This window comes from Amblyomma americanum, chromosome 5 (genome assembly GCF_052857255.1).
Source record: "Amblyomma americanum isolate KBUSLIRL-KWMA chromosome 5, ASM5285725v1, whole genome shotgun sequence".
Taxonomy (NCBI): domain Eukaryota; kingdom Metazoa; phylum Arthropoda; class Arachnida; order Ixodida; family Ixodidae; genus Amblyomma; species Amblyomma americanum.
The window spans coordinates 199,923,571-199,930,713 of record NC_135501.1 but is presented as its reverse complement, the minus strand read 5'-3'; the positions used below and the strand labels follow the sequence as shown (position 1 = coordinate 199,930,713).

The 7,143-nt window shown below is 50.6% G+C and overlaps 1 pseudogene across 1 annotated transcript; it reads left to right on the top strand.

The window, feature by feature from the left end:
• Positions 1-352: 352 nt before the first annotated feature.
• Positions 353-5,061, top strand: LOC144135500 (fatty acid CoA ligase Acsl3-like; annotated as a pseudogene). Its single transcript, XR_013315517.1, has 2 exons — positions 353-1,251; positions 3,340-5,061. The product of XR_013315517.1 is annotated as a fatty acid CoA ligase Acsl3-like (transcript).
• The last annotated feature ends 2,082 nt before the right edge of the window (positions 5,062-7,143 follow it).

Here is a 7,143-nt window from a genome sequence, read left to right as displayed (position 1 = left end):
ATCGGAAGCGGGCAGAGTGGGTGAGGGAACAAACACGGGTTAATGACATCGTAGTCGAAATCAAGAGAAAGAAATGGGCTTGGGCAGGGCATGTAATGCGAAGGCAAGATAACCGCTGGTCTTTAAGGGTAACGGAGTGTGTTCCAAGAGAAAGTAAGCGTAGCAGGGGGCGGCAGAAGGTTTGGTGGGCGGATGAGATTATGAAGTTTGCAGGCAAAGGGTGGATGCAGCTGGCAAAGGATAGGGTTAATTGGAGAGACATGGGAAAGGCCTTTGCCCTGCAGTGGGTGTAGTAAGGCTGCTGATGATGATGATGAATCTTTTACACGTCGCCTTTCCCTTTTGCAGGCCCTGAGGATGCTGCCTTTTTGAGACGGTAGTTTCCCGACCAAGCACCTGGCCGGTAGTCCCGGGCGCAATAAACGAAGGACGGCCTGTTCCTCGTGGCGATTGAACACCAGCACTATATTTCTTCGCGCTTTCAAGACTTTTCTCATCCATAAGCCTAATAACTCGCTTCTCACGGATAAAAACATGCATCCACTGGCAATTCAGATCGTCTTCGTCCCTATGAAAGTCCTGGCGGTCATCTACGACTTCATCACACTACCGATCTACGCCGTCTTCCAGAAGCCCTGGCTCCACTGGAAACGAAAGCGCACTTGCTTCGCCAAGCCTCTCATTGAGGGTGACCCATCTTCCGCATACCGTAGTTTGAGCAGCACCGAATACCCCAACTTTAAGGGTTGCCAGACCCTGGACGACGTCGCCCGCGCCGCGGGTCGCCTTCATGCCAAGCGTCTCGCCCTGGGTACTCGACCCTTGCTGGGATGCACGGAAGAGAAGCAGCCGAGCGGCAAGATCTTCAAGAAGCTCATCTAAGGTGACTACGAGTGGATCACGTACGAAGAGGTGGACCGCAGGATCGACGTCACCGCCCGTGGTCTGCTGAGCTTAGGTGCGAGGCCTCGGAAACTCTTGGCCATCTTCGCCGAGACGCGGGCAGAATGGTTCGTGACGGCGCAGGCCTGCTTACGCACCAACGTCCCCCTTGTGACCTTGTACGCCACGATGAGCAACGATGCCGTAGTCAGCGCCATCAACCAGACGGAAGTGACGCATCTGGTCACCTCTGCGGACCTGCTTCCGAGAGTGCTGAGCAATCGGGACAAGATGCCGTTGTTGACGCACGTTGTGTACATGGAGAGCGCCGACTCCAAGCTACCAGCGCCGTTGCCTCAAGGCTTAGAGGTCAGTACTCGTACTTCAAACAGGTATGAAGGATTGGGTTGGTACTGAGAGCTTAAAGAAGTTTTTGTTGCGCTTATTGAAGCGAAAGCTTCACTATGCGAGGTAAAGCCAATTTTGCCGTGCGTTGCCGGTCGACCTCCAAGTGAGCCAGAGGTCAAGAGTGGCTATAGGCCTTACCATATGTGATACACCATGGTGTTGTACCACTTGACCTTTAACATTTCGATCCGCCGGTAGAGGGCGGTAGAATAGGCCGCAGCGTTCATTGGGTGACCATCCTCTCGGGGTGAATCACTAACCACCTGCCAGGGTGGCAGGGTGGGCGCGCTGCCTATCCAGTATGCGGAACGCACTCCAGGTTGCAGACGCCAAGCCGCGCCTACTTGCCCGATACACCACAGCTTTCGCTCTCTAACCATGTTCAGCAATAGTTAAATCTCAGCTAAATTTTTTTGCGTTCACGTCCTCATGGCAGTTGTAGAGAGCAGAACAGTGCATTTATGACATATTTTACGTTGCAAGGTTAGTGCGGCATTGAAAGACACTGCTGTTAGTTAGTCCGGATGTCGTCAACCTCGGAAAGCAACCTTGTGGCATTTGCAGGCAAACTAGAGGGCCCTGGAGTAATTTCAACCACCTTGGTTCTTTACAGCGTGGTGAACTCTCAGTAACCGGTATTTGGAATTTCGCCGGAATTAATCCAAAAGCTCGTGTTCAGCATACGAAGAAGGCCAGCCACGACAGGCATCTGGAGCCCGGAACGTTTTGTCTATAAATTAAGCGAGTTCATCAATAACAGATACTCGTTGCTTATGTGGATCCCGACGAGGTTTGCAGGTAATGAAATCGGCTGCGAGTGATGTAGTTATCGATTTTTATTAAAGTATATCGAGCATCGATGTTAGCAATGCGTGTAGTTGGGCATACAATGCTGTTCTAGAAAACGTACTCGCAGGAGAGAGAGGTATCCTTTTGGTAACTGACGGCAAGATGAAGGCTGTACGGATAGTCACGTCAAGCACTGAATTTTAGCTCTAAAAGAATTCGCAGGAAAATAATCAAGAAAAGCAACTGCTTAGTATAACGGCGCTGGAGCCTCAGTAGCAAGGCTGTAAACAGGCGAAAAGGCCAGAATTTTGGCCTTCTGATCCCCATTCACGCGCTCACTGCCGTCTGTCTCCACCAGTGGCAGGTAGAGGTGTGCTGTGAGGTATGTCTGCTTTTGAGCCGTTTAGTAGGACCCCCTTGATGTTAGCCTTGAAGTCTGAAGCTCTGGAGGAATAATTATGAGAGTTCATCTCTGCTTCGAGAGCTTTGGAATGTTGGCGGTGCGAAGCGAACCACAATGCATGGCCTGGAAGCAACCCTAGTGGACTGTATATTTTTGACAAATGTTTTATATCAAGCATCAAACAGTAAAGCAGGCACCTACAGGTGCAGGCGGAAGTAAATTAACCATGCTGCTTCCCCATGTTGCCCAAAATTGGCAGGTACATGATACGTGCAGGCTGAGGGTGACCGCTGAACACATGAACACATGGGGGTTTATTCAATAAACTTGCACCGCAGTTGCGCCGAAACATATGCAGTGCGCAGTAGCCCGTAGTTTAAGGGAGTCTTATGCGCACCGGAGTTATGTATCGAAGATGCTATTAAAGATGGAATGATTGCACTTGCAGTAGACTAGCGAGTTCTGTTTACTTATGTGCGAACATATGCGTGGGCTTCACACAGCGCAAACCAGCTGCTTGTTGGATGCAAGACGCATTCGTTTGCCTGTCTCAGTTTGTATGTGTTTCCAATGCGAGAAAGCCATCCGAAGTAGTAGTACAGTCGAACCTCGTTAAAGCGAGACAATTCATATCGAAATAATGGATATAACGAAGAAATCACGATTGCCCTTGGAAGCTCGGTCAACACGGGCTATAACGAAACAACGTCTATAACGAAGTAATCGGCGGTCCTCTTCAACGGGCCCATTAAACTTCGTTATAGCGAAGTTCAACTATATAGAACAGCAGTTTCAACCAAGGTGAAAATCAAGCATAGTTCTCATGTCGCGACAAATCTTCTGCTACTTCCGTGCAGGTCATCCCGTTCGGCGATCTCGTAAAGCGCGCAAAAGATTACCAGCATCCTTTGGAAAGCTCGCCGACCCCGGACGACGTGGCCATTGTGATGTTCACGAGCGGATCAACAGGAGTGCCCAAGGGTGTCGTGCAAACACACAGGAACCTCATAGCCGTCATGAACGGCTTCGGCGCAGTGTCGCTCCCCTTCAACATTTGGACATGCGAAGATGCCCACGTCGCCTACCTGCCCCTGGCTCACATGTTCGAATTCATGTCCGAACTAATCATTTTCGGCGTCGGTGCTCGAATAGGCTACTCGTCTCCTCTGACCTTGACCGACAAATCCACCGCCTTGGCCCCGGGCTGTCGAGGCGACGTGACTCTGGTCCAGCCGACCTACATGGCCTGCGTACCGCTCGTAGCAGAACGTCTTCGCAAGGGTATCTGCGATGCTGCTGTCTCTGCGGGACCTTTCTTCAAGGCTTTCTTCGACTACGCCGTTCGATACAAGACCTTCTGGCTGGACCTTGGCTTCGACACGCCTCTCCTGAACCGGCTCGTCTTCCAGAAAACTCGTCTTCTTCTAGGGGGCAAGTTGCACTTCATCGTGTTTGGATCGGCGCCGCTGTCCAGACACACTCGCCGATTTATGCGAGCCTGTTTCTGCTGCTACGTCCCCGAAGGGTACGGCCTTACCGAGTCAGGAGGCGCCGGAACATTTATGGAGGCCGAAGACTGGAGCGAGGAGCGCGTCGGAGCCCCACTTCCAGGGTGCTACGTCCGGCTCGTCGACTGGCCAGAAGGCGACTACAGAACGTCGGACAAACCAAACCCACGCGGAGAAATTCTCATTGGTGGAACGTGCGTGCCGCGAGGCTACTTCAAGAACGAGGAGCTGACGCGAGAGTCATTTCGTGAGGAAGGTGGCTTGCGCTGGTCCTACACGAGAGACATTGGCGAGATCTTCCCCGACGGCACGCTCAAGATCATCGACCGCAAGAAGGACCTCGTCAAGCTCCAGCACGGTGAATACGTGTCCCTCGGCCGCGTTGAGGCAGTGCGTAAGACGTGTTCGCTCGTGGACAACGTGTTCGCCTACGGCAGCTCGTTGCACACGTACCTCGTGGCGGTGGTTGTGCCGAACCGCGACCAACTCCTCAAAATCGCTCGGGAAGTCGGCAGAGAACAGACGACCGTCACGCTGAAAGAACTGTGCCAAGACGCCGAAGTGGCGAAGGTTGCTGTGGATAGGATCCTGGCGTACGCGCGTGCTAGCGACTTGCAAAAGACTGAAGTGCCGCACAAGATGAAGCTGAGTGCCGAGGAGTGGTTGCCGGACACGGGATAGGTCACGGCAACCCTCAAGCTTTGTAGGAAGCCATTGCAGAGTTTCTATCAGCGCGACATCGACACCCTCTACGGGTCGGGGGAGAATAACGGAATGTGACCAACGTTACTGAGCTAAGGTTTTAGACCGGGAAGTGTGTTTCATACAGTAAAGCGTCCAACTGAACATTGCGTGGATGAGTAAAAGCATTTACGAGTTACAACAAATCAACAGTACAAAAAACACTGAAAACAGTGTTCCGGTATATGCACACGCATCGTGTTTGGGCCATAGGCTCTTGTACAATGTTTTAGCGTTGCAAACAGAACTATAAAAAAGTAAGCGGCTTTGGTGGTTGCATGACATAGCTTCATGGAATGGACGTCTGACATCTATGTGAAACTACCACAGTTTATGTCAAGTAAAATGGACAAGAAAGGGGAAAGCCTCAGTGTGCTTGCCAGTACACCGAGGCTTCCCCTTCCTCGTTCTTTTCGTGATTGTGAAGAGCCATCTGCCCAACCTCTACTTTGTGAGGCTGTTTCATTACCATGGCTATGAAGGGAATAAAGCATCTTGTCAGACCATGATACACCTATGTTTGATGTATCTAGACTACAGTTAAGAACAATAGTATTCTCGCAACGACTGTGTCAAGCTATATATTGAGCGATGTTCGTAGTGAAATAAGGTGTTAAAGTGTGTGAAAACAGCTGAATGCGACGATGCACTGATTCCAGAAAAGCCAATGGGCTGACCTAGGTGAGCCGCCGCGAAAGTTTGGCTTCTAAAAGAGTCAGCGATTATTTTTCGATGCTAACGCTAAGGTGAGACTCGCCCAAAACATCTCGAAGAATGTGCAAATAGTATGTTTTCATAGTTCCCCAAAATTATTGCGTGGAACACAGAAGCGTTCAACGAAGGATACTTCTTTTTTCTAGGTGACAAGAAGAGGGAAACAAACTACCATATCTCTGGGGCGTGAGATATGGCAGCGTGATTGGTCCATGCAAGAGGACTGTTTACAGCACCATATCATGAGGGCTGTCATCTTTGATCACGTGATAACGCCGCTATTACACGCCTCATAACTGCTCGGTGCGCGCCTAGCTCGACAGGACGGCTGCGCTGCGTGTGATGGTCCGGTTCCGAGAGGCAGTGTTTCGGCTCATGGTTTGGCCAAAGATTCGAAAGACATGTGAGAACACTAATTTGAGCACATGACGGGTGATATCGTGATCTGGCTTCATGTCGCAGAGAGCCGCTAAGCTCTCCCTCTTCAAGCCAACGGATGGATCGCCTGAATGCTTGTTTTTGCGTGAGCTGAAAGCTTTGATGAATGTTTTTATTGTTATTACCTAAAATGGCAAAGTTTAGTGCTCCTGCGGCAGCGCGGGTTGTTTTTTCATGTGGACATGCATGCAGACACCGCTCTGAAACGCTCACATGCGCATCGTACGCAGTTGTTTACAACCTGTTAACGGTGCTTAGGAAACCGAAAATATTTTCTACTGGCATGTTAAACACAGAAAGCCGACAAAAATAAATAAACACACAAATGTTAACTATCATCGCAGCAGCACCATTCATCCAGCATCCTTCACGAGCTGGTGTGCAATCGTTTCGAAGGATTCCACGATATGTTATAACGCGCGCATGGCAACGCGTTCAACACGAAGTTCACAATGTCAGGCCGCCCAGCAACGCAGCCGTAAGGCAAATCTTTTATTCCGAATATTGTCCACGAAATCCGCGCTACTTGGAGCGAAGTTCAACCGCAGCACCAAAACGTCATGTAACACACGTACTGACGGCAAGCGTTGTCCGCTCGCAAGCTGTGCTCTGCACATTCTACAGCAGCAGTATGTAGGAGCCAAAGTCGTCCTTCTTTTCCTTTTCTAATTCGGCTTCGTGTGCTCCTGTTTATAAAGGCGGCACACGAGCAATTAGGCCTCGCTACACACGCAGACGGAACTGCACAGCAATTGAAAGCACGAAAGTGACGGCTCTTGTTCATGCAGCTATATGTTGTGCACTTACCATCTAAGATTTTCCAAGATCCAAACCTTTCTTTCTATACCAGCTATCTGGCACTGGCGAATGTGTTTGCTGCGCTCGCCCGTTCGGAAAGGGTGCTTGACGAACGGCCGCGAGCAGGGGTAGTAGCATACGTCCTTGTTCAGTTCGGTTCCTTGAAGCTCGCAAACGATCGCATCTTTTACTATCTCCCTGTCGCAGTTCTTGCGATCTACAACACAGCACGCATTTCCTCTACATTTTACACATATTCGTAAAAAGAACACATTGGGCAGCCACCCGCGATATTTCCACTGCTGCGTCGAGGCGTACAAGCCGGCGACTTACGAGGCCCGTAATGGCGCCGTGCTCCGAGCGCGCCGGTGGCGCCATCTGGTTTCAAATTGAATAACTGTGTGCTGTAAACGGTAGGACTAGATAAACTAGGGTAAAGGGGGCATGCGCGTTTTGGCTAGT